At 38.9% G+C, this 25,455-nt stretch overlaps 12 non-coding genes across 12 annotated transcripts; all 12 read left to right on the top strand.

Moving 5' to 3' along the window:
- The first annotated feature begins 1,961 nt into the window (after nt 1–1,961).
- trnav-uac (transfer RNA valine (anticodon UAC)) lies at nt 1,962–2,034 on the top strand. Its single transcript has one exon. It is a non-coding gene; the product is annotated as a tRNA-Val (tRNA).
- Nucleotides 2,035–3,107: 1,073 nt separating this feature from the next.
- Nucleotides 3,108–3,179, top strand: trnae-uuc (transfer RNA glutamic acid (anticodon UUC)). The gene has a single exon. It is a non-coding gene; the product is annotated as a tRNA-Glu (tRNA).
- Nucleotides 3,180–4,204: 1,025 nt separating this feature from the next.
- Nucleotides 4,205–4,315, top strand: trnal-caa (transfer RNA leucine (anticodon CAA)). Its single transcript has 2 exons — nt 4,205–4,242; nt 4,270–4,315. It is a non-coding gene; the product is annotated as a tRNA-Leu (tRNA).
- An 11,621-nt stretch (nt 4,316–15,936) lies between these two features.
- Nucleotides 15,937–16,008, top strand: trnae-uuc (transfer RNA glutamic acid (anticodon UUC)). The gene has a single exon. It is a non-coding gene; the product is annotated as a tRNA-Glu (tRNA).
- A 441-nt stretch (nt 16,009–16,449) lies between these two features.
- On the top strand, nt 16,450–16,521 carry trnaw-cca (transfer RNA tryptophan (anticodon CCA)). The gene has a single exon. It is a non-coding gene; the product is annotated as a tRNA-Trp (tRNA).
- A 1,266-nt stretch (nt 16,522–17,787) lies between these two features.
- Nucleotides 17,788–17,860, top strand: trnaf-gaa (transfer RNA phenylalanine (anticodon GAA)). Its single transcript has one exon. It is a non-coding gene; the product is annotated as a tRNA-Phe (tRNA).
- A 623-nt stretch (nt 17,861–18,483) lies between these two features.
- trnak-cuu (transfer RNA lysine (anticodon CUU)) lies at nt 18,484–18,556 on the top strand. Its single transcript has one exon. It is a non-coding gene; the product is annotated as a tRNA-Lys (tRNA).
- Nucleotides 18,557–20,138: 1,582 nt separating this feature from the next.
- On the top strand, nt 20,139–20,210 carry trnae-uuc (transfer RNA glutamic acid (anticodon UUC)). Its single transcript has one exon. It is a non-coding gene; the product is annotated as a tRNA-Glu (tRNA).
- A 476-nt stretch (nt 20,211–20,686) lies between these two features.
- trnaw-cca (transfer RNA tryptophan (anticodon CCA)) lies at nt 20,687–20,758 on the top strand. Its single transcript has one exon. It is a non-coding gene; the product is annotated as a tRNA-Trp (tRNA).
- A 1,261-nt stretch (nt 20,759–22,019) lies between these two features.
- Nucleotides 22,020–22,092, top strand: trnaf-gaa (transfer RNA phenylalanine (anticodon GAA)). Its single transcript has one exon. It is a non-coding gene; the product is annotated as a tRNA-Phe (tRNA).
- A 605-nt stretch (nt 22,093–22,697) lies between these two features.
- trnak-cuu (transfer RNA lysine (anticodon CUU)) lies at nt 22,698–22,770 on the top strand. Its single transcript has one exon. It is a non-coding gene; the product is annotated as a tRNA-Lys (tRNA).
- A 345-nt stretch (nt 22,771–23,115) lies between these two features.
- On the top strand, nt 23,116–23,228 carry trnal-caa (transfer RNA leucine (anticodon CAA)). Its single transcript has 2 exons — nt 23,116–23,153; nt 23,181–23,228. It is a non-coding gene; the product is annotated as a tRNA-Leu (tRNA).
- The last annotated feature ends 2,227 nt before the right edge of the window (nt 23,229–25,455 follow it).

The raw sequence follows: 25,455 nt of genomic DNA, 5'->3' as shown, positions 1-25,455 counted from the left end.
ACTCTATCAGATTTGTACAAGGCAAGCACACGTGGGAAATATAAATACAATATCCTGTCTGCCAACATTCATAATAATGAATACATCTTTATTTCAAAATACGTAGCTATGTAACTGATCTTTTCAAAACACCCATACACAAAAACAAAACAGATATTTATTTCAACTGAAAAACGAACTTACTTCATGGCTGCTGCTACCGCACTCGAGCACATAGTGCCTAGCGTGAGCGGACATAGCAGATAACAAGATCTACAAAATATCACATGCCAAGAAAAAAATATGATAAGAATGTTCGTTTTAATAATACCATTTCACTCCAGATGGGATTCGAAGCCACGATTCCTGGTTTAGGAAGCCAGTGTGTAATCCATTAGGCCACTAGGGGTGCCAGGGTTAGCATTTTTGGTAGTACTAAAGAAAGTGGGAACAATAGTATTGTGTTTTACTACATAATATCCCACCAGGTGTTCAAACAAAGCAGAGTGTTACATTGGGAAAGGGCCGTACCTGTCAGTAAGTATTTTAAATTCATTTGGGAAGGTTTAAGATTGTGAAGAAGTTTAAATATGCTGCGTATTTGCGCATTGGGAACTTTGCATAATGACGTTTTTATTAATGCCACTTTCTTACGGACAGTAGTCAGGGTGATGATACAAGACCAGAGCCAATAAACCTGTTATTTGCTTGTCCTTTCACTACCATATTCTATTGTGCTTGTTCAGAATACGTGTGAATCATGAAAACATCTTGTTAATATTTAAACAAAGCCAGCAGCCACTTTATTGATCACCCTGTGGATTATGATTGTGTTAAAGATGTTAATAGACTTTCAATGTACACGTTTTAGAGCTAAGCGTTTGTTGAGGCAGTTCAAGCGCTGCACTTTCAGGCAGCCAGTTCCAGTGTTTGCCTTTTGGACTTACTCTGGAAGGAATACAAAAAAAAAAAACATTTGTTGAGAACCGCATTTGGGAGAAAACTTAAGAGTTTCAAAACGCATTTGTAAGGCATCGGATTCTATTATGGTGTTGCCGAGCTGTTGAACGTTTCTCATAATTCACAGGTTTACTGGATTGACAAAAAGGCGATTGCCAAAAAGAATGCTATCTCGAAACATTAGTCTTGTCAAGCTGAAATAGCTCAGTTGGGAGAGCGTTCGACTGAAGATCTAAAGGTCCATGGTTTGATCCCGGGTTTCGGCAAATAACAAAACGATATTTGTTTTGTATTATTTTGAACTAAAAAACAGAGTTAACCGATAGTGCCGTTGTCCTAATCTGAGGCTACTTTGTCATTTTTGGCTCATATTTAACTGGCATTTATTTAAATGTTCTTTTAGCTCTATTGTTATGATAACATACTCTAATTGTGTTAACCGTAACAGTTAAGTCTAGATGTAACGTATCAGATTACAAAAACACACCTTGTGTTCAGATTTCTTTTAATGTATTGGTCCTCTATGGGTAGAGGCAGGTAAGATGCGTACCTGCCATTTCTACACATTAACATTTACGAAATACACACTATAAACTGAAATGTAATAACACAAAGTCTTGCCTTCAGTTAATATATTAGAAAATCTACTTTGCTAACAGAAGAAAAACAAGCTAGCAGAGGATGGTTTCGATCCATCGACCTCTGGGTTATGGGCCCAGCACGCTTCCGCTGCGCCACTCTGCTGCAGCTGCCTCATGACTGAATTACCAAGCAGCAGAAAAAAAACTGAACTCATCGTTTTAACCAGCCACACGGCAGTGGCCGGGCCGAACCATGGAAACGTTGCAAATCAGAGATGATCCGTTTTCTTTTTTCCCAAATACGTTATGCAAAGTATGCAACTTTTCTGCCCACTTTGATCACAGGCAGTTTTATCCCTGAGTTTCGGCTGCCAATTCCAATATTCTGTCTCTCGAAAGCATCTTAAATCATGGAAAGCGCTCTTGGTTTAAAATTACACAGGTTCCATAGTGTAGTGGTTATCACGTCTGCTTTACACGCAGAAGGTCCTGGGTTCGATCCCCAGTGGAACCATTGCAGTTTGTTTTTAAATTATATTAATCCCTAGTCAAGACAAAGTCTCTCTGGGGTGGGACCATCATTAAATTGCGGATGTAAGGTTCTTGGTCCCATCGTAGAAGCAAGATAGTTTATTCACAAATAAATACCTACACACTCATTGTCAGCTCGGTGCTGAAAAGAAAACACTCCCACTCCTCCTGGTGGATACCGAGACTAATCCCTTCAAAACGTATTTCACTCTAGAAATGATCCTTGCAAATATAGTCTTAACTTTTATTGGCAGACCGTCGCCCCCAAGACAGCCAAGCCGTTAAAGCATACCTTAAGTTTGTCGTGTGATACAAAAGCAAGTTTTGGCATTTTTGCATTGTCTGCCTCGCCAAACAAGCTCGAGCCACAGCACACAGCGCTGCTGCATCGGGACACAGAGGTGGATTTTAAAGAGACTGAATCAACGAGCTGAGACTACTTTTTGAAGAAATTGAAAACATACCTCTAGTCGAAATATTTGCTATTTAGTTAATTTATTTATTTTTTGAATTTGCAAATGGCAGACTACATTGCCAATAAAAAATCCAATATGAATTGCTCGTATCAAGCTGCGATGTAGCCTATGAGAATCGCTGGCACAATGCAAGGGGAATTAGCTCAAATGGTAGAGCGCTCGCTTCGCATGCGAGAAGCAGCGGGATCGATGCCCGCATTCTCCAAATAGGTTTAATGTATCTGTGTATTTAGTCCCAACGCATTATGGAGATAAATACAAAGTGTGACAATTCTTTGTAACAGAGACGCCCGCCCTACATGTGTATTTTAAAGCACAGTCTCCTAATTTGTAATATTCCCCAGACTGAAAAACTGCAGTGCGCCGTCCATCGTATGCCTTCCGAGAAGCACAAAGGGAGATTTTTTATAGTTTTTTTTTTAGCAATTGAAGTTTGTGTTAATTGAGAATAAATATAAATGGCTTGAAGTTTGCTTTCACTTGTAATGTCTTTGTAATGAAATATCAGTTTTTCGTTTTTTACCAATCATTGTGCTGTATACTAGCTACTGTTGCATGTCCATGATGTTACTAATCAACTTCCCATATGGACTAGCGGTTAGGATTCCTGGTTTTCACCCAGGCGGCCCGGGTTCGACTCCCGGTATGGGAACGTCTTTGTTATTGTCATTTTGTTACAGAACTGTGGAAATGTGTAATGGGTTTTCATTATGATAATAAAGCTACAGTTATAAAATAAGAAAGTATTAAACAAAATTAAGAAAATAAAGCTACAGTTACTTCAAAGGTCTGCAAGGGTGTAATTGCTGCAAATGGAGGATTCTTTGACAAAAGCAAAGTTTGAAGGACACAATTATTATTTCAATTAAAAATCATTATTTCTAACCTTGTCAATATATTCCCTATTCATTTTGCTATATTTCCTACTCAAACTCATTTCATGTATGTTTTCATGGAAAACAAGGAAATTTCTAAGTGACCCCAAACTTTTGAACGGTAGTGTATGTATATATATATATAATAATGCAAATGTATTTGACTCTATTCACATCCCCTCACATTTAAAATCCTCCACAGGTTGGGAGCCTCTCAACTCAGATTAAGGTTGATACTGTATAAATGCAGAACCAATCTTTCCAGATGGATGAGACCATTCATTTTTAAATACATGTAATTCGATTTTTTTATTGGTTTTATTTGTATTGAGGCAGGGAGGCTGCAGTTGTTTCTAAGCGACAATGAATCTGGAATAACATTCTTAGGGTTCGTGTCATACGACTTTGTGTCATCAAAGCTGTTTCAGGTGACGTCCAGTGGATTATATTTAGAATCTTTGGGTTCTGTCGTTGTCACTTCCAGTATTTTCTCAAATAACACAAATTAATAGCTCAGTTGGTTAGAGTGAAAGAAACCTTCACCAGTCAGCCCGGCTAGCTCAGCCGGTAGAGTATGAGACTCTTAATCCAGGGTCGTGGGATACTGGTCACTGTCATATAGCAATTGCTATTGTAAAATGCATGCATCGTTTATAGCTATAACGATATTGAAATAAATAATCTTACTTTTTTGGGTTGACTTCAATCCGTTTCTTTTTTTAACAAGTCTTAACAGCATTCAATAAACCCTAGTCTGTGATGAAATAAATAACACGGTTTTCTGCTGTAATAAAGGCAGCTTGTCAGGATGGCTGAGCAGTCTAAGGCACCAGACTCAAGGACTCTCTCTTTACAAAGAATTGTGTTTTCTGGTCTCTGAATGGAGGCGTGGGTTCAAATCCCACTTCTGACAGTTCAATTTTACTTATTTTTAAAAGGAATAAATGTGTTCATTTTACATTGGTGTCAGTGTGTGTGTGTCTGTGTGTGTCTGTGTGCGTATGGTGTGTGTGAGTGTGTGGGTCTGTGTGTGTGTCTGTGTGTGTGAGTGCGTATGTGTGTTTGTGTGTGTGTGTTTGTCTGTCTCTCTGTGTGTGTGTATGTCTGTGTGTGTGTGTGTGCGTGCGTGCATGTGTGTGTGTTTGCGTGCGTGTGTATGTGTGTGCGTGTGTGTCTGCGTGTGTGTGTGTGTCAGTGCGTGTGTGTGTGTCAGTGCGTGCGTGCATGCATATGTGTGTGTGTGTGCATGTGGGTCTGTCTGTGTGTGTCTGTCTGCCTGTCTGTGTGTGTGTGTGTCTGTCTGTGTGTGTCTGTCTGTGTGTGTCTGTGTGTGTGTGTGCGTGTGTGTGCGTGTGTGTCTGTCTATATATGTGTGTCTGTGTGTGAGTCTGTGTGTGTCTGTCTGTTTGTGTGTGTGTGTGTCTGTCTGTGTCTGTCTGTCTGTCTGTCTGTGTGTGTGTGTGTGTGTGTGTGTGAGTCTGTCTGTGTGTGTGTCTGTGTGTGTGTGAGTGTGAGTGTGTGGGTCTGTGTGTGTGTCTGTGTGTGTGTGAGTGCGTATGTGTGTTTGTGTGTGTGTGTTTGTCTGTCTCTCTGTGTGTGTGTATGTGTGTGTGCGTGTGTGTCTGCGTGTGTGTGTGTGTCAGTGCGTGTGTGTGTGTTTGCGTGCGTGTGTATGTGTGTGCGTGTGTGTCTGCGTGTGTGTGTGTGTCAGTGCGTGTGTGTGCATGCGTATGTGTGTGTGTGTGTGCATGTGTGTCTGTCTGTGTGTGTCTGTCTGCCTGTCTGTGTGTGTGTGTGTCTGTCTGTCTGTCTGTGTGTGTGTCTGTCTGTGTGTGTCTGTGTGTGTGTGTGCGTGTGCGTGTGTCTATATATGTGTGTGTGTGTGTGAGTCTGTGTGTGTGTGTGTGTTTCTGTGAATGTGTCTGTCTGTCTGTGTGTGTGTGTGTGTGAGTGTGTGTGTCTGTCTGTCTGTGTGTGTGTGAGAGTGTGAGTTTGTGTGTGTGTGAGTCTGTCTGTGTCTGTGTGTGTCTCTGTCTGTGTGTTTGTGTGAGTGTGTGTTTCTGTCTGTGAGTGTGTGTGTGCGTATGTGTGTGTGTCTGTGTGTGTGTATGTCTGTCTGTGTGTATGTGTGTGCGTGTGTGTGCGTGTGCGTATGGTGTCTGTGTGTGTGCGCGTGTCAGTGTGTGTGTGTGTGCTTGTGCGTGTGTGTGAGCGTGAGTGCATGTGTGTATGTGCGTGTGTGTCTGTCTATATATGTGTGTGTGTGTGAGTCTGTGTCTGTCTGTCTGTGTCTGTGTGTGTCTCTGTCTGTGTGTTTGTGTGAGTGTGTGTTTCTGTCTGTGAGTGTGTGTGTGCGTATGTGTGTGTGTCTGTCTGTGTCTGTGTGTGTCTGTCTGTCTGTCTGTGTGTGTGGGTGTGTCAGTGTGTGTGTGTGTGGAGCCTCTCTTTTTTGCTGTTGTAAAAAACAATGAGTGACTCCAAATATATATAAAAAAACACGTAAGAAATGCAATTGACTATTTTTTTTTTTTTAAAGATGAAATTAAATTAGATTAATACTGATGGCTAAACAGTGCTAATGGTTCAAACTGTTATGTTATCTCTAGGATTGTAAATATTTATTATTATTATTTTTCTCAAACTATATTTAATGTTTATGAACCCAGTCAACCAAATATAGATTCTCCCTAGCTTTTGTGATGTGCAGTTCGTGAACGACTCGTTCTTTCCGGTTCAAATAAACCTACGAAAACAATCTTAATGCGGTCTACATTGATTGGTTTTGTGTCATTGAATCAGTGAATCAAATGAACGAAATGAATCGATTCACCAAACTGAACTGAATCCAATGAATCGAGACACTAAAAAGAATCGAACTGCCCATCACTGCTCCGCGCTGCTACCAGGCAAAGAGAGGAGATCACCGATTCAATTATTGAAAAAATGAAAAATGAAAATGAAAAGACGAAATACCGAAATAAAAAACAGAATAAATAAAGAAATAAATATATAAGTAAATAAATAAATAAATAAATAACGAAATAAATAAATAAATAGATAAATTGTTAAACATATTTCAGTTTTTACTTTATGGATTTATTTCGTTTTATATTTATTTATTTATATTTGTATGTATTTATTTCGTTTTTATTTATTTATTTATTTATTTATTTATTTATTTATTTATTTTGAATTGTATTTATTTATTTAAAATTTTGGCACAAATTATCCTCCATACCAAACGCCGCTCGGAACGTTCGCATTTTTAAATTCTAACGGTCTCTGCTCAGCTAAGTGGAATGTTCACGAGCCGGTTGCCTAGCAGCGTCTCCCCCTACTTCTCTGCTCCGCCCTCTCGCCCTCTCTCGTTAGAACATAAGAACATAAGAACATAAGAAAGTTTACAAACGAGAGGAGGCCATTCAGCCCATCTTGCTCGTTTGGTTGTTAGTAGCTTATTGATCCCAGAATCTCATCAAGCAGCTTCTTGAAGGATCCCAGGGTGTCAGCTTCAACAACATTACTGGGGAGTTGGTTCCAGACCCTCACAATTCTCTGTGTAAAAAAGTGCCTCCTATTTTCTGTTCTGAATGCCCCTTTATCTAATCTCCATTTATGACCCCTGGTCCTTTTGTCTTTTTCCAGCTATAGCGTTGATCCAGCTATGAGTTCAAATTTAGCTTCGTTATATTAGCGCAATTCTTTACTAACTTTTACAAATGAGCTTATTAGAAGCTTCGTGTTTTTCAAACAGTTTCAAATATAATTTAGATTTAAATGGCAGGTAGTATATAAAACAATTTCTAAAACAGGTTGCATTTTGTAATTTAAATAGGCCTACGTATGAGCTACCAAAACGTATTTTTGTTTCATGTCGTTATTAATGTATTTACTTATTTATTTGGTTAAACATTAATCCAGCCTTACATTTTAACTAACTGAAGTTACCACAGCGTGTCTATGTATGAATTACTGACGAGTAATATTTGTGATTTGATTACTCTAGCAGATGAACTGATAATGTATGGATGTTATTTTGTGAAAACAATACAATATTAAAAAAAAGAAATACTACAACATTTAATAAATAAATAAATTATACACCAAACTGTAGCACATTTGTTTAGTCTTAATATCATAACAAATGTACTTATTATAAATACGCACTTCCTTTTATTTGTTGGAAAACGGTCTGGAACTGAAGTAAAGTATTTTTTAATACAGTGCTATTTGAGTATTTAAAATATGTGTTTCTTCAAAATTAAAATGCCAGCAACGGTGTGTTAATTTAACGAAGCGCCTAACGCCGCTTGGAACGTTCGCATTTTTAAATCCTAACGGTCTCTGCTCAGCTGAGTGGAATGTTCACGAGCCGGTTGCCTAGCAGCGTCTCCCCCTCCTTCTCTGCCCCGCCCTCTCGCCCTCTCTCGTTGCTCCAGCTAGGAGTTCAAATTTAGCTTCGTTATATTAGAGCAATTCTTTACTAACTTTTACAAATTAGCTTATTAGGGGCTTCGTGTTTTTAAGATGGTTCAGGTGCAGTCCGGGCAGACTGACTGGAGCATCATTACAGTATACCGCACTGCGCTCGGCTTTGTGTGGCGACCAAAACACAAAATAATGAACGACTGTTAAATAAATCACATGTATTGCTTTTTAATGCTAAATATGTATCTGGTATTCTAAGTATTATCTACAATTAATAATCCAGCTATATTCATATTCAGAATGTAATACAGTATTAAGACAGGGTCCAGTATTAGAAATAAATAAACACGCTTTAAGAGAAACAGCAGTGATGTTTATTGTCCAGTCCCATACATTCTCTATATGTTTCTACATTGTGGTTGCACAGGGACAAGGGACTCAGTGATGTTAAAAAAAAAAAAAAAAAAACTAGAGCCCACAATTAACCAATATAGAAAGGAAGGGGGGAGAAGTGTATTGCCTGTGTGCAGTACCTTACACTTTTCTCTATTAAATGTTAGCCTTTAGGCATAATTCGGGGGGTGACGTAGAGGGCTCTCTCCCGCTTTGCGCTGCTTTTTTCTTCTCCTTTATCCTTTTCTTTATCCTGTCTTTTCTTCCCTCCGTGGCGTCCTGCCCGGTAGCGTCCGCGATCTCTTCCGGGTGGAAGCTGATCCCAGTTCAGCCTCATTTAGTAATTCCAGCCAATCACACAATGCAGAGCTCGCCTCGTCAATTATTAGGGCAGGGCCAGCGCTGCTCCACGTATGTTATTGGCTGTCCCTCCTGTCTATCTCTCTCTCTCTTTTTCTACTTTAACCCAGCACTATTTCCGCTCCCTTGTCTGTGTTTGTTTTTTGTTCGTTTCTTTCACTGCAGGTCGTTTCTCTGCTCAGCGCTCTCAAGATAGTTTCTGCTATTTTCCTACCTGCTCAGTCTGCGCCGTTCAAAGCGCAGCGTCATTCTCAGCTTGCTCTGCGTTTTCATCAGAAAGACTGTTCCGACGTCACCGCTGCACTGCAACTCTTTCACACCGGCGCCTCACAGACCATGGTTACCACGGCAACGCCTCATCGAGTGACTCCTGGGAGTGGTAAGTTGCCATGGCGACCAGGCAGCTTTAACAGGCAATGCGAGCCTGTGCCTCACTACTGCAATCTTCTGGCTCCTGCTGCTGCGCTTTTGCAACATGAGAGCTTCAACTCGCCGAATTGTGACATCTAAATACTGCAGGCTCCTCTTCTAGACCTACGTTAACTTACTTATATCATCACGAACTGTTCTAAAGCAAATGCTTTATACATAGACAAGGATTTTAATCGCAATAACCAAATATATGCTACCCTGCTTCACTGAAGCCAATAGTTTCAATTCCAATCGCAACCTCTAGATGGCAGCATAACACCACAAACTACATAATTTAAACTGATTTGCTATCGCTGCGAATCTCGCACACTCCAAACTTTCTATCAATTCCTGCAGTTCGTTGTCATTCCGAGGGATTCTCAGTACCCTCCTGCCTCAACCTCTTTTGCTACATTATATTAAATTGAATTTTTCAAATCCAAACCCCTCCCTTCGAGGATCTGGTCAAGAAGCCATGCTTATCAGCTTTCTGAGATGTTAAGAATCCACCGTCACATTATTTTCCAGCTTCCCTGCATCAGGCCATTCCTGCAACCTTCTTGTTCCCGGATTTGCACTTCCTCATTTGCCCCCAACTTCATCAAGGCACTTAATACAACTTTCAAAGTCCATTTCATTCAATTTGAGCTTCCAGGCACATACGGAAACTATGTCCTACGATTATCAACATTTCAGTCAAGCGTCCTCCAACACCGCAATAGACAATACACTCTTAGACTGCTCCTGATCAAATCAATGGGTTTTGCAGCAGCTTCCGAGCAACGCATTCCGTCGTTCAGTATTTTCTCAAATAAGACGACAAATTAATAGCTCAGTTGGTTAGAGTGAAAGAAACCTCCCCCAGTCAGCCCGGCTAACTCAGTCGGTAGAGCATGAGATTCTTAATCTCAGGGTTGTGGGTTCGAGCCCACGGTGGACGTCCTTTTTAAATACAAATTTTAGCTGTTTCTTTGAGGCAACGGATCAATGTCAGATTATGTTCACATTGTATTCAGTATTGCAACAAAATTACTTATTGGTCATTGTCAAATAGCAATTGCTATTGTAAAATGCATGCATCGTTTATAGCTATAACGATATTGAAATAAATAATCTTACTTTTTTGGGTTGACTTCAATCCGTTTCTTTTTTTTAGAATTGTCTTAACATCATTCATGGAGCAACAGTTGGTATGTGCGTAATAAACCCAATCGGGCCTTGATACGAGAACTCTAGACTGTTCTGAAATAAATAATGCGGTTTTCTACACTAACAAACACAGCTTGTCAGGATGGCCGAGTGGTCTAAAGCGCCAGACTCAAAGCGTCTGACTTTCCAAAAAATTGTGTGTTCTCATTTCCGAATGGAGGCTTGGGTTCAAATCCCACTTCTGACAGTTCAATTTGACTTATTTTTATCGGAATAAAATAGCGTTCCTAGCTCAGATTGCATTTTTGTTGTGAACAGACTAGTTGTTAAAGTCACTGAAATATTTTGTGTCCAAACATGTTATTTAACTTCATTGTTTTAATATTCCAAATAACATATTACTGGAAAAACATCTCTGTCGACCACTGGATCGTGGTCTCAGGCTGGGATGCGGACCATTGAGAACAGTATAAACGATCTATTACTAGACGCAGCTTACAGGAGAAATGCCCTCGTTTAACATGCTAGGATGATCGACTTCGGCATTCTCCAACTGCTGTTTACATTTTCTAACACGTTATGAGGAAGAACAATATTTTGGTGTCCAAACGTGTTATTTAATTTGATTATTTTAATATTCCACATAACATATTACTTTGAAAAACATAATATATATTTTTTAATACAGTCCTATTTGAGTATTTAAAATATGGTTATATTCAAATGCCAGCAACGGTGTGTTAATTTAATGAAGCGCCTAACGGCGCTCGGAACGTTCGCATTTTTAAATCCTAACGGTCTCTGCTGAGCTGAGTGGAATGTTCACGAGCCGGTTGCCCAGCAGCGTCTCCCCCTCCTTCTCTGCCCCGCCCTCTCGCCCTCTCTCGTTGCTCCAGCTAGGAGTTCAAATTTAGCTTTGTTATATCAGCGCAATTCTTTACTAACTTTTACAAATTAGCTTATTAGTGGCTTCGTGTTTTTAAGATGGTTCAGGTGCAGTCCGGGCAGACTGATTGGAGCATCATTACAGTATACCGCACTGCGCTCAGCTTTGTGTGGCGGCTGATACACAAAATAATGAACGACTGTTTAAATAAATCACATGTATTTCTTTTTAATGCTAAATTTGTATCTGGTATTCTAAGTATTATCAACAATTAATAATTCAGCTGTATTCATATTCAGAATGTAATACAGTATTAACTCTATCAAACTGACTGGAAACATGGAACACATTAATTGCGATTGATTCGATACCAATAGGATTACATAAGAGCTGTTGTGTATAGACAATGTCATAAACGCCGAAATGAACATGGACGGTCTTTATTAAGGCTGACTCGTTTAGATGTTCGAGAGATCTAGGTGTACTGGACACGTAGATCTTCTAGATTTTCAGATCTTAAATTCTGTGGCATCCAAACATTTTCAGGATCGCAGTGGTGGTAATGTCACGGGTGACGAATGTGTTGATTATTATTTTATTCAGTATTATCACTTATGAATTTTGATTTTTAATTGGATTGGTTTTCCTTTTTTGCACAGTTTGTTTATTTGAATTATTGTTTTATTTTTGAGCATTAGATGCATTTTAAAGTGTATTTGTTCACTTAACCATATGTCATCCACTCTCTGGTCCAGACCTCCTCTTAGGGCTCCTGTCCAGACGCCTGTTTGGGCAGCCCTCTCCATAGGGTGCTGCGCTTCAGCTGAAGGCCTCAGGAGAGATCCTGATATCCTGACATAAACCACGAACGCAAAGGTTCTTGTCAGTACCTCTTTTCAAATGTCTTCAATCACCAAGTTCCGCAGTCCTCCCAGAGTGAGTCCACGAAAAAAAATAACAAAACGAAACTGACACTGTCCGTGCACAAAAAAACCCCAACCACTCGCTGTCTAATCTCGTCCTCTTTATTTTCGTTTACTTCCCTCGGCTTCTCCCTCTTTCCTATTCCGGTATCTCCTAGTTCCATGCTCCCAGTCTCTTAGTTCCTCACTCTTTTTATACCTCAAAGCCCACCGTGGGTGTCTTCAAAGTGTGGGATCGGCAGCCTAAACAAAAAAAAAATGGTCAGCGGAACATCCTTCAAAGAAGTTCTTGAAAAAGGTGAGTAGATAAAATGTTACTAATATAACTTTCTATAATTCCAAATAATCTTTTATAATCTTTCTGTATGGTTGCAATGGGTGGACGGGTGGTGTAATTAACTACATTCCACTTATATTTTACAGTCTGTTATAGAAATTTTAAGGCAGTGTTGGGATGATTCATTATTCTGTAGTTGAATTGGCTGGTGGCACAAAATGGAGCACGGATCTAACAACAGCTGAAAAGATTCAAAATCGAATGAAAAAGTCAAATAGGTTGAATGGCTGTCTGTTGTTCTTGCCATTTCTTATTTTGTTATGTATAAATCTAAATGATCAATTATTGATAACCTTTTCAGGTTCACAAAAACTTGGCCTTCCAAAAAAGGGGCATATACTGGTCCTGGAAACTGACGGAACTGAGATTGATGATGACGAAATCTTATTGGAGATGCAATCAGAATCTTTAATAATACTGATGGAAGGAGAGAGCTGGATCCCACAGATACCCATAGAAGAACAAGTGAACATAACATCAATTGAGCAGAAGTCTGATTCCGAAAAAATAAATGAAATCATATCCCTTGACTCCGCAGCATACATGGAATCTTCTGCAAATCGGAGTAAGTACCTGTTTATGTTTATTTTTTTCTTGCTGCTCATCAGTTTAATTTTGTTGCACATTATTAAGATTGCACTCTTTATCAATGAATGTCAGCCTCAGACTTAATTATTTTTTGTTTTGTATTATTATTTGTTATTATACTCAACAGGATGTTCAACAGTGGATGATAGAACCCCTCTGCCTCCATTCTGACCTGGTGCATAGAAGTCTTCTGGCTGGCAATTCAAGAGGGATATGGCATAAAATGGTTGATGAAGCATCTAATTATTACCTGGCTAATTATCCCAGCCTAAGTGACAATTCTGAATACAAGGCCATTGGAAAAAAGAGCTGTATAGCAAATACCCATGCATTAAGCATGAAGGGAATGAACCGTGGGTAAGATGGAATTCAAGTATGCAAAACAATACATTGGGAATTGAAGCTTGCCATTTCTTTCTGAAACTTGATGTATTTATTCACAATTATTGTTTTCACCTCTTGTTCTTTTGTAGTCCTTATTTTCTAAGTGCCTCAGTCAGAAGATGAGGCACATGAGGTGGTCTTTAAAAAGGAAAAACCTGCCCATTGACTCCAGTTCGGCACCAATTATGGCAAAGAAAGCCCAGGTACCTACCATACAGAGGCGTGAAGAACGGCCCGATGAAGAATACGACCGCCATGTCGAAGAATTAAGAAAAGAATTTGACAAAAATAAGCCTGATGACAATCACATAGACATTCTTCTTAAAGAAACGTTTGGCAATCGTCGATTGTGGCTGACCACTCTTCCAGCTGGAAGAATTAAACCAGTTGTTGAAGTTTACCCTTGTTTTGAATGGGGAAAATTTGTAAGTATCTGTTTATTTACTCATGTTATTGTAAAGTTATAGAGGGCATACTACAATTCACCTGCTTACAGTTAACTGCATTATTATTTTCCTTCTACAGTCTCATCAAACAGTCAATATTACTGATCACTAAAATAAAATTCAAATTGTGGTTGTGAATGTTGGATTAAAGGTTGCGATTTGCTTTAATCCAATCCAAGTACAGTTATTATGATGATGATATACAGAAACTCATTTTGTGACATTTATTTTACTTTATTTTTTATTCATTTTAAGTAAATATTTATTTTTAATGTAATGTCAACCATTTTCTAAAACTGTTATCTGACAGCATAGGTCCTGGGTTTATAAATTCTAGTTCAACATTCCTGCGTTGGAGGTATTTTTTTTTTTTCAACTTCATACTTGTGCATGTGTTTTTCTATTAGGTAATGGGTGAATTTGCAATGGTCCTTGGAAGTACATGATTTGAAACATTGTGCAAAAGGGCTCAACAGGTTAGGACGGTCTCTGAGTTACTGATTGGATCCAAGAAAGATGTGAGGAAATAAACTATCACAAAACACATTGTATTCTTGTGAATGACTTGTGGCTTTGCCAGCTGGAAACGCACAAAGGTAACAAACAAAAAGAACAACAAACCTCCTCCCTCTCCCCCTTCACACCCCGCCACTGTACAAAGCAATTACTTATACAAAGGTCATTACCCCCACCCCATTTTTCTTTTCAGGGAGATCTCAGAATGCTACCTGTAATTCAGCTCATTGAAGAAAAAACTAAATTTGATGAAGGAAAGGGGAAAAAGTCAGTTTCGGTCATCACTGTATATGAGGTAATTATACTAAATAACATTAATCAAAATGTTTGGGAGTGGGGGGGCACCCATTGACTCGGCTTCAAACAAGATGTCCTCTTACTGTCATTCAAGCATAATTATATTGACTTATATAATGCTAACAATTGACACAGTAAATTTAAAATTAAATTAAATGTATCTAACAAAGTACAATAAAAATGTTATATTTTATATATTTATATTATTTTGTCATCATTTCATTATGTTATATTTTTCAGGATATATCTACAAGTGAACTTGACAAGTACTTGAAAACGACACAAGAAGAACCACCACATCTTGTTCTTTGTGTTGCAAAGAACACCCTCCAGGAAGCTGTAATAGTAGGAGATACTGTTGCGATATTTTGCCAAGCAAAAACTGTATTAGATGCTGTGCTTGTTCTCCTGGGAATGTACTATGCCTTCCACCTGCAGTACCCCACAGTTTATTCGCAGGTGCTTGGATTCCTGCAGCAATATATATTGGGAGACCCATTTACTGGATGCAAATCCCATGAATACAGATTTTTTGCAAAAGGGTTCAATGATTAAATTAGTGAATTACAACAATAACATTCTTACATAATTGTAAATATCTGTAAACAAATTAAATAATTATTTGTTAAAACTGAATTTCATGATAAGGTAGTATGTTTTTATTGTCTATTTAAATAATTTATTTGAGGGAGTGGACATATACAGTATTCTATTTGATGTTTTAGATGTTTTAAATACAATCAAATATATTGTAGCGATCTCGGTTCCCGCAGGCAGGCGCATCACACAGGGCGAGGCAATCCACACACAGCCAGAGGGCAGGCGCGAACCCGGGACCTCTTGCACTAAAGCATAGCGCCGATACCGCTGTACAAAAGAGCCGGCTCCTTTGCAAGGAGCGTATATCGGGCTCATGTCTCTGTGTGTGATTACGTCACCTACCAGCCCTATTGCTGCCTTCCACCATGCACGCTAGAATATGTAGATAGGTGTAACAGATTTTATTCTTCAAATTGTAAATATTTATTACAATTCAAATACTTGTTACTATTGCAATAGATTTTTTGTTTAAAAAAGTTTTTGGCTTAACTTTGAAATATGCAATAAATAAAAGTAAGTTGTTTAATTTGTGTCTTTTTGTATTGTAAAAATAAGAAAGCATTTACGTGTTTAGATCTTAAACACCTGTAGATTTGTAAACGTGTTCAGGTGTTTAAAAAGTGTTAGAGCGAATAAACATGTTGACGTGTTTATTACTTTAACACCTTAACGCGTTTATATTCTAAACATGTTTATAAAGTAAACGCCTTGACGCGTTTAAAAAGTGTTACAGATAAGTGTTTATGAATGTTCCAAACTTTCACATGGTTTTAGAGTGTAGCTACTGTTGCATGTAAATGAGTTTGATAATCACCTTCCCATATGGTCTAGCGGTCAGGATTCCTGGTTTTCACCCAGGCGGCCCGGGTTCGACTCCCGGTATGGGAACGTCTTTGTTTTTGTCATTTTGTTACAGAACTGTGGTCATGTGTAATGTGTTTTCATTATGATAATAAAGCTACAGTTATAAAATAAAAAAGTATTTAAAAAAAACCTACAGGTACTTGAGGTATATATATATATATATATATATATATATATATATAATTTACAGAATGGTACAAATGTATTTGTCTCTATTCACATTCCCATCGCAGTTTGTTTTTAGATTATATTAGTCCCTGGTCAAGACAAAGTCTCTCAGGGGTTGGCCTATCATTAGATTGCCGATGTAAGGTCTCTGGTCCCATCGTATAAGCACGATAGTTTATTCACAAATAAATACATACACTTTTATTTATGTTTCTGTTGGTAAATTAACACATTATCGCATGCGTTCATGTCACGCTGTGCACTCTAACATTGCATCACAAGCAAACAGTACACCAGGACTTCGTGGCGCAACGGTAGCGCGTCTGACTCCAGATCAGAAGGTTGCGTGTTCAAATCACGTCGAGGTCAAAACCGTCTTTATATCTATTCCACTCTATATCATTTTTTAGCGTGTTTGAATTTGAAATCCGGACATTTATTTATACAATTTAGCCCACACAACATATTGATTATATAGCGACAAACAAATTACTTCCTGGGGGGGGGGCAGTTCAGTTTCAATCAAGTTCCAGTCTCTCTGCCATTATCTTGCGCTGCTGTGTTTGGTCAGGTAAAAAGACCGTGACCAGAGCGGTATGGGCAATCCCGTTAGGTAGCTTGCATGTCAATCTCTCCTTCTTTTCTATTTATATACCCAGCACTGCTTCCGCCCTTCGTCTGTGTTTGTTTCTATTCTTTTCATCATTCAGCTTTTGTATTTTTCTGCAGGAGCTCCAACGTTAGTCTTTTCTGCTCCATCCAGTCTCCAGCGCAGCTACAGCGCCGTTCAAAGCGCAGCGTCATTCTCAGCTTGCTCTGCGTTTTCATCAGAAAGACTGTTCCGACGTCACCGCTGCACTGCAACTCTTTCACACCGGCGCCTCACAGACCATGGTTACCACGGCAACGCCTCATCTCGTGAACAGTGGGAACAATAGTGTTGTGGTTTACTACATAATATCCCACCCATCGTTGGTGTTCAAACAAAGCAGAGTGTTACATTGGGAAAGGGCCGTACCTGTCAGTAATTATTTTAAATTCATTTGGGAAGGTTTAAGATTGTGAAGAAGTTTAAATATGCTGCGTATTTGCGCATTGGGAACTTTGCATAATGACGTTTTTATTAATGCCACTTTCTTACCGACAGTAGTCAGGGTGATGATACAAGACCAGAGCCAATAAACCTGTTATTTGCTTGTCCTTTCACTACCATATTCTATCGTGCTTGCTCAGAATACGCGTGAATCCTGAAAACATCTTGTTAATATTTAAACAAAGCCAGCAGTCACTTTATTGATCACCCTGTGGATTGGAATACAGATGATTGTGTTAAAGATGTTAATAGACTTTCAATGTACACGTTTTAGAGCTCAGCGTTTGTTGAGGCAGTTCAAGCGCTGCACTTTCAGGCAGCCAGTTCCAGTGTTTGCCTTTTGGACTTACTCTGGAAGGAATACAAAAAAAAAAAAAAAACATTTGTTGAGAACCGCATTTGGGAGAAAACTTAACAGTTTCGATACACATTTGTAAAGGCATCGGATTCTATTATGGTGTTGCCGAGCTGTTGAACGTTTCTTATTACAGGTTTACTGGATTGCCAAAAAGAATGCTATCTCGAAACCTCAGTCTTGTCAAGCCGAAATAGCTCAGTTGGGAGAGCGTTAGACTGAAGAGCTAAAGGTCCCTGGTTCGATCCCGGGTTTCGGCAAACAGCAAGGCGATAGATGTTTTGTATTATTTTGAACTAAAAAAAGAGAGCACATTTATTCTTCAGCGTAATTGGATGAAATAACAGCGTATCAGAGTGCCATTATCTAATGTGATTAAGAAATGCAAAAAGCATCGTCCCTGGATGGGCTTGATCCACCAACCTTTCGGTTAACAGCCGAACGCGCTAACCGCTTGCGCCACAGAGACCAACCTATTAAGCCGCCAAAGCATACGGCAGTGATTAGCAAGGCGAGATGCTGCAGAACGTGATCGAGGGAGCAGAACTCAGCAGAACCTGAGATCACATCTAAGATGAAAGCAAGACGGGGCAGGAAAGTCTATGTAATCCTTTATGGCAGCACAGCATATGTCGTTTTGTTAGATAACACCCTGGGAGACAACAGAGCAGTGTGTGTAAATAGCTACAATGGAAACCATATACTTACGACTTAATTTTGATACAGAACTGTGGTCATGTGTAATCTGTTTTCATTATGATAATAAAGCTACAGTTCAGTGGATTATATTTGGAATCTTTGGTTCTGTCATTCACTATTTTCTCAAATAAGATGGCAAATTAATAGCTCAGTTGGTTACAGTGAAAGAAACGAGCACCAGTCAGCCCGGCTAGCTCAGTCGGTAGAGCATGAGACTCTTAATCTCAGGGTCGTGGGTTCGAGCCCCACGTTGGGCGTCCTTTTTAAATACAAATTGAAGATGTTTCTTCGAGACAACGGAGCAATGTCTGATTCTGTTCACATTGTATACAGTATTGCAACAAAATTACTTATTGAATAGAGGCGTGGGTTCAAATCCCACTTCTAACAGTTCAATTTTACTTATTTTTAAAAAGAATACATTTCTTTATTTTACTATTAAAGATTGTTTTAAGAAAATCAACAGCTGATACCAAACTCTTGTCAGCACTCAATACCATTTTAATTTCCATTTTAAATCCGACTAAAATAGTGTTCCTAACACAAATTGCATTTTTGTTGTAAACAGACTACTTGTTAACGTCACTGAAAAATATTTTGTGTCCAAACATGTTATTTTACTTGATTGTTTTAATATTCCAAATAACATATTACTTTGAAAAACATAATATATTTTTTTTAATACAGTCCTATTTGAGTATTTAAAATATGGTTACATTCAAATGCCAGCAACGGTGTGTTAATTTAACGAAGCGCCTAACGCCGCTCGGAACGTTCGCATTTTTAAATCCTAACGGTCTCTGCTCAGCTGAGTGGAATGTTCACGAACCGGTTGCCTAGCAGCGTCTCCCCCTCCTTCTCTGCCCCGCCCTCTCGCCCTCTCTCGTTGCTCCAGCTAGGAGTTCAAATTTAGCTTCGTTATATTAGCGCAACTCTTTACTAACTTTTACAATTTAGCTTATTAGGGGCTTCGTGTTTTTAACATGGTTCAGGTGCAGTCCGGACAGACTGACTGGAGCATCATTAAAGTATACCGCACTGCGCTCGGCTTTGTGTGGCGGCTGATACACAAAATAATGAACGACTGTTAAATAAATCACATGTATTGCTTTTTAATGTTAAATATGTATCTGGTATTCTAAGTATTATCTACAATTAATAATTCAGCTCTATTCATATTCAGAATGTAATACAGTATTAAAACTATCAAACTGAATGGAAACATGGAACACATTAATTGCGGTCGATTCGATACCAATAGGATTACATAAGAGCTGTTGTGTATAGACAATGTCATAAACGCCGAAATGAACACGGACGGTCTTTATTAAGGGCTGACTCGTTTAGATGTTCGAGACACCTACCAGCCCTATTGCTGCCTTCCACCATGCACGCTACAATATGTATATAGGTGTAACAGATTTTATTCTTCAAATTGTAAATATTTATTACAATTCAAATACTTGTTACTATTGCAATAGATTTTTTGTTTAAAAAAGTTTTTGTCTTAACTTTGAAATATGCAATAAATAAAAGTAAGTTGTTTAATTTGTGTCTTTTTGTATTGTAAAAATAAGAAAGCATTTTACGTGTTTAGATCTTAAACACCTGTAGATTTGTAAACGTGTTCAGGTGTTTAAAAAATGTTAGAGCGAATAAACATGTTCACGTGTTTATTACTTAAGCACCTTAACGCGTTTATATTCTAAACATGTTTATAAAGTAAACGCCTTGACACGTTTAAAAAGTGTTACAGATAAGTGTTTATGAATGTTCCAAACTTACACATGGTTTTAGAGTGTAGCTACTGTTGCATGTAAATGAGTTTGATAATCACCTTCCCATATGGTCTAGCGGTCAGGATTCCTGGTTTTCACCCAGGCGGCCCGGGTTCGACTCCCGGTATGGGAACGTCTTTGTTTTTGTCATTTTGTTACAGAACTGTGGTCATGTGTAATGTGTTTTCATTATGATAATAAAGCTACAGTTATAAAATAAAAAAGTATTTAAAAAAACCTACAGTTACTTGAGGTGTATATATATATATATATATATATATATATATATATATATATATATATATATATATATATATATATATATAATTTACAGAATGGTACAAATGTATTTGACTCTATTCACATTCCCATCGCAGTTTGTTTTTAGATTATATTAGTCCCTGGTCAAGACAAAGTCTCTCAGGGGTTGGCCTATCATTAGATTGCCGATGTAAGGTCTCTGGTCCCATCGTATAAGCAAGATAGTTTATTCACAAATAAATACATACACTTTTATTTATGTTTCTGTTGGTAAATTAACACATTATCGCATGCGTTCATGTCACGCTGTGCACTCTAACATTGCATCACAAGCAAACAGTACACCAGGACTTCGTGGCGCAACGGTAGCGCGTCTGACTCCAGATCAGAAGGTTGCGTGTTCAAATCACGTCGAGGTCAAAACCGTCTTTATATCTATTCCACTCTATATCATTTTTTAGCGTGTTTGAATTTGAAATCCGGACATTTATTTATACAATTTAGCCCACACAACATGTTGATTATATAGCGACAAACAAATTATTTCCTGGGGGGGCAGTTCAGTTTCAATCAAGTTCCAGTCTCTCTGCCATTATCTTGCGCTGCTGTGTTTGGTCAGGTAAAAAGGGAGTGACCAGAGCGGTATGGGCAATCCCGTTAGGTAGCTTGCATGTCAATCTCTCCTTCTTTTCTATTTATATACCCAGCACTGCTTCCGCCCTTCGTCTGTGTTTGTTTCTATTCTTTTCATAATTCAGCTTTTGTATTTTTCTGCAGGAGCTCCATCGTTAGTCTTTTCTGCTCCATCCAGTCTCCAGCGCAGCTACAGCGCCGTTCAAAGCGCAGCGTCATTCTCAGCTTGCTCTGCGTTTTCATCAGAAAGACTGTTCCGACGTCACCGCTGCCCTGCAACTCTTTCACACCGGCGCCTCACAGACCATGGTTACCACGGCAACGCCTCATCTCGTGAACAGTGGGAACAATAGTATTGTGGTTTACTACATAATATCCCACCCATCGTTGGTGTTCAAACAAAGCAGAGTGTTACATTGGGAAAGGGCCGTACCTGTCAGTAAGTATTTTAAATTCATTTGGGAAGGTTTAAGATTGTGAAGAAGTTTAAATATGCTGCGTATTTGCGCATTGGGAACTTTGCATAATGACGTTTTTATTAATGCCACTTTCTTACGGACAGTAGTCAGGGTGATGATACAAGACCAGAGCCAATAAACCTGTTATTTGCTTGTCCTTTCACTACCATATTCTATCGTGCTTGCTCAGAATACGCGTGAATCCTGAAAACATCTTGTTAATATTTAAACAAAGCCAGCAGTCACTTTATTGATCACCCTGTGGATTGGAATACAGATGATTGTGTTAAAGATGTTAATAGACTTTCAATGTACACGTTTTAGAGCTCAGCGTTTGTTGAGGCAGTTCAAGCGCTGCACTTTCAGGCAGCCAGTTCCAGTGTTTGCCTTTTGGACTTACTCTGGAAGGAATACAAAAAAAAAAAAAACATTTGTTGAGAACCGCATTTGGGAGAAAACTTAAGAGTTTCGAAACACATTTGTAAAGGCATCGGATTCTATTATAGTGTTGCCGAGCTGTTGAACGTTTCTCATTACAGGTTTACTGGATTGCCAAAAAGAATGCTATCTCGAAACTTCAGTCTTGTCAAGCCGAAATAGCTCAGTTGGGAGAGCGTTAGATTGAAGATCTAAAGGTCCCTGGTTCGATCCCGGGTTTCGGCAAACAACAAGACGATATTTGTTTTGTATTATTTTGAAATAAAAAAAGAGAGCACATTTATTCTTCAGCGTAACTGGATGAAATAACAGCGTATCAGAGTGCCATTTTCTAATGTGATTAAGAAATGCAAAAACCATCGTCTCTGGGTGGGCTTGAACCACCAACCTTTGTGCCGATTGCGCCACAGAGACCAACCTATTAAGCCGCCAAAGCATACGGCAGTGATTAGCAAGACGAGATGCTGCAGAATGTGATCGAGGGAGCAGAACTCAGCAGAACCTGAGATCACATCTAAGAAGAAAGTAAGACGGGGCAGGAAAGTCTATGTAATCAATTATGGCAGCACATCATGTGTTTTTTCTGGTTAGATAACACCCTGGGAGACAACAGAGCAGCGTGTGTAAATAGCTACAATGGAAACCATATACTTACGACTTAATTTTGATACAGAACTGTGGTCATGTGTAATCTGTTTTCATTATGATAATAAAGCTACAGTTCAGTGAATTATATTTGGAATCTTTGCTTCTGTCATTCACTATTTTCTCAAATAAGATGGCAAATTAATAGCTCAGTTGGTTACAGTGAAAGAAACGAGCACCAGTCAGCCCGGCTAGCTCAGTCGGTAGAGGATGAGACTCTTAATCTCAGGGTCGTGGGTTCGAGCCCCACGTTGGGCGTCCTTTTTAAATACAAATTGAAGATGTTTCTTCGAGACAACGGAGCAAAGTCTGATTATGTTCACATTGTATACAGTTTTGCAACAAAATTACTTATTGGTCATTGTCAAATAGCAATTGCTATTGTAAAATGCATGCATCGTTTATAGCTATAACAATATTGAAATAAATAATCTTACTTTTTTGGGTTGGCTTCAATCTGTTTCTTTTTTTTACACTTGTCATTACATCATTCATGGAGCATCAGTTGGTATGTGTGTAATAAACCCAATCGGGCCTTGACATGAGAACCCTAGTGTGTGCTGAAATAAATAATGCGGTTTTCTACAATAATAAACGTAGTTTGTCAGGATGGCCGAGTGGTCTAAGGCGCCAGACTCAAGGACTTTGTCTTTCCAAAGAATTTTGTGTTCTGGTCTCTGAATGGAGGCGTGGGTTCAAATCCCACTTCTCTGGCAGTTCAATTTTACGTATTTTTAAAAATAATACATTTCTTTATTTTACTATAAAAGATTGTTTTAAGGAAATCAACAGCTGATACCAAACTCTTGTCAGCACTCAATACCATTTTAATTTCCATTTTAAATCAGACTAAAATAGTGTTCCTAACACAGATTGTATTTTTGTTGTAAACAGACTACTTGTTAAAGTCACTGAAAAATATTTTGTGTCCAAAAAACAAAAAACATAACGGTGACAGTACAATGGCAGAGTAAAGTTCAGCAGCACCGAGCACCTCAAGGATTTCTGTAAAATCCTTTTACACAAAAAGAGCAGAGCAGGTACAAAATATATTCAAAGAAAGTCATGTTTAGGGAATAACATGGTATATGTTTTGTTCTAATAGTCACTATTTTTTTCAGTTTATGTTAAACCATATGTCCACTTAAGTGGACGTCATGCACTATTAAGATTCATAATGCACATTAGGCCTATGTTGTTCTATAGGCCTATGCTAAATACTTTTTGTCCTATAAGAGCTATATATTGCAGTGTGGTCCATAAATAGGCTCATTTGAATCATTTTATCTCCTCTCAACTGTTTTTTTTAATTGAAAATGAATTTTCTGAATAATTATTATTCACAGCAGCTGTGTGGTAGTAGTAACAGTTTTATTAGTAGTATTGTTATTTTCTTAGCCAGACATCAAGAGCATCGAGCTCCAGGGTAGTAGAGGAGATTCCATCACAATCAAGTGATAGTGATGATGGTGAATGGCAGCCAGACACGCAGGGAGAGGAAGCAGGGAGCCCACGTAGCAGCAGTGAAATCTATAAAAAGTTTTTATGTTTTTATAGGCCCTGAAGACTAATAAAAACCATTTGAAAAAAATCTTGTTTAAGGTTACCATAATTCATGCATGAGAGGGCTAGGGTTGTCTATTGTATCAAGGGCCAATTGATGATATTACAAAACATCGAGTTTACTATCCGCGCATTTCTACAGCTCTCTCTCTCTCTCTCTTTCTCTTGTGGTCACAGAGTGTAGTGCAGTCTGTGCTGCCGGGCTGTGGAATTACTCTCTCCCTCTTGTGGTCACAGAGTGTAGTGCAGTCTGTGCTGCTGTGCTGTGGAATTACTCTCTCCATCTTGTGGTCACAGAGTGTAGTGCAGTCTGTGCTATGGGCTGTGGAATTACTCTCTCCCTCTTGTGGTCACAGAGTGTAGTGCAGTCTGTGTTGCTGGGCTGTGGAATTACTCTCTCCCTCTTGTGGTCACAGAGTGTAGTGCAGTCTGTGCTGCTGGGCTGTGGAATTGCAACAGAAATCCCTTCCCATGCTGGTGGAATGACATGCTGTAACCTCTATGCTGACACACACTGATGCGAGTCTGCAGGAATAACTGGGGTGTGGGACAGACAGCTTACAGCAACTCTCAGAGAGGAGAGCAAGGGGAGAATCATTGTGTTTAAAATGCTGGCCTGCTAAAGGGACATTTTAACATTCTTTAATATTCACTGGCAGGGGTGGAAGTTGCAGATGTTGAGATATCAGAGTCAGTGTTTCCCAGCATGCATCACTGTGAGCAGCTCCTTCCTCCAGACACAGACCACACTGTAGTGTTTAGATGACTGGGTGTGAGGAGCCTTGTGTTAACAATGGGAGAACTGGGCTGACAGGGGAGGTAACTGCTGCCTATTTCAATTGTCTTATTACTGTGTTATTGCATTATAGACAGCAGTGGTGCTCTGGCTCCCTCTTGTGGTCAGTGTGAATGATGGCAGTGTGTGCAGCTTGGCAGGGCACTGATGCCTGTTTCCAGGCTATACAAACACAGAGAGGGATTCAATCAAACACTAAGTTCACAGTTTAATAGAAGAGTGGATTAGTTCTATTTGTATATGTGTTCTAAGCGCTGCACTTCTGTTTCAATAAGTGTCACAAACAGTTCTATGAGATCTGAGCTGTGAACACAGGTGGGACTTGATAGGGTTGGGTGACTCACAGTACAGTTAGATTATTAGTGTCTTTTCTATGCAAATTGTCTTCCTTGGCACAGCAGCCACTTCTAGCCAAGCAGTGCTCTTAAGTTTAAACTCATTTTCAGCTGATGCAGTTTCTTTGACTTTCGGATGAAAAACTGAAAAAAACGTTTATCTTGCATCAAAATGTTTTCTCTTGCAAGCAAAACAAAAAAAAAATAGGAACAGAACTGTCCAAAGAAAACCCCAAACACACACAGCAC

This window comes from Acipenser ruthenus, chromosome 32 (genome assembly GCF_902713425.1).
Source record: "Acipenser ruthenus chromosome 32, fAciRut3.2 maternal haplotype, whole genome shotgun sequence".
Taxonomy (NCBI): Eukaryota; Metazoa; Chordata; class Actinopteri; order Acipenseriformes; family Acipenseridae; genus Acipenser; species Acipenser ruthenus.
This window is presented reverse-complemented; position numbering and strand designations above follow the sequence as displayed.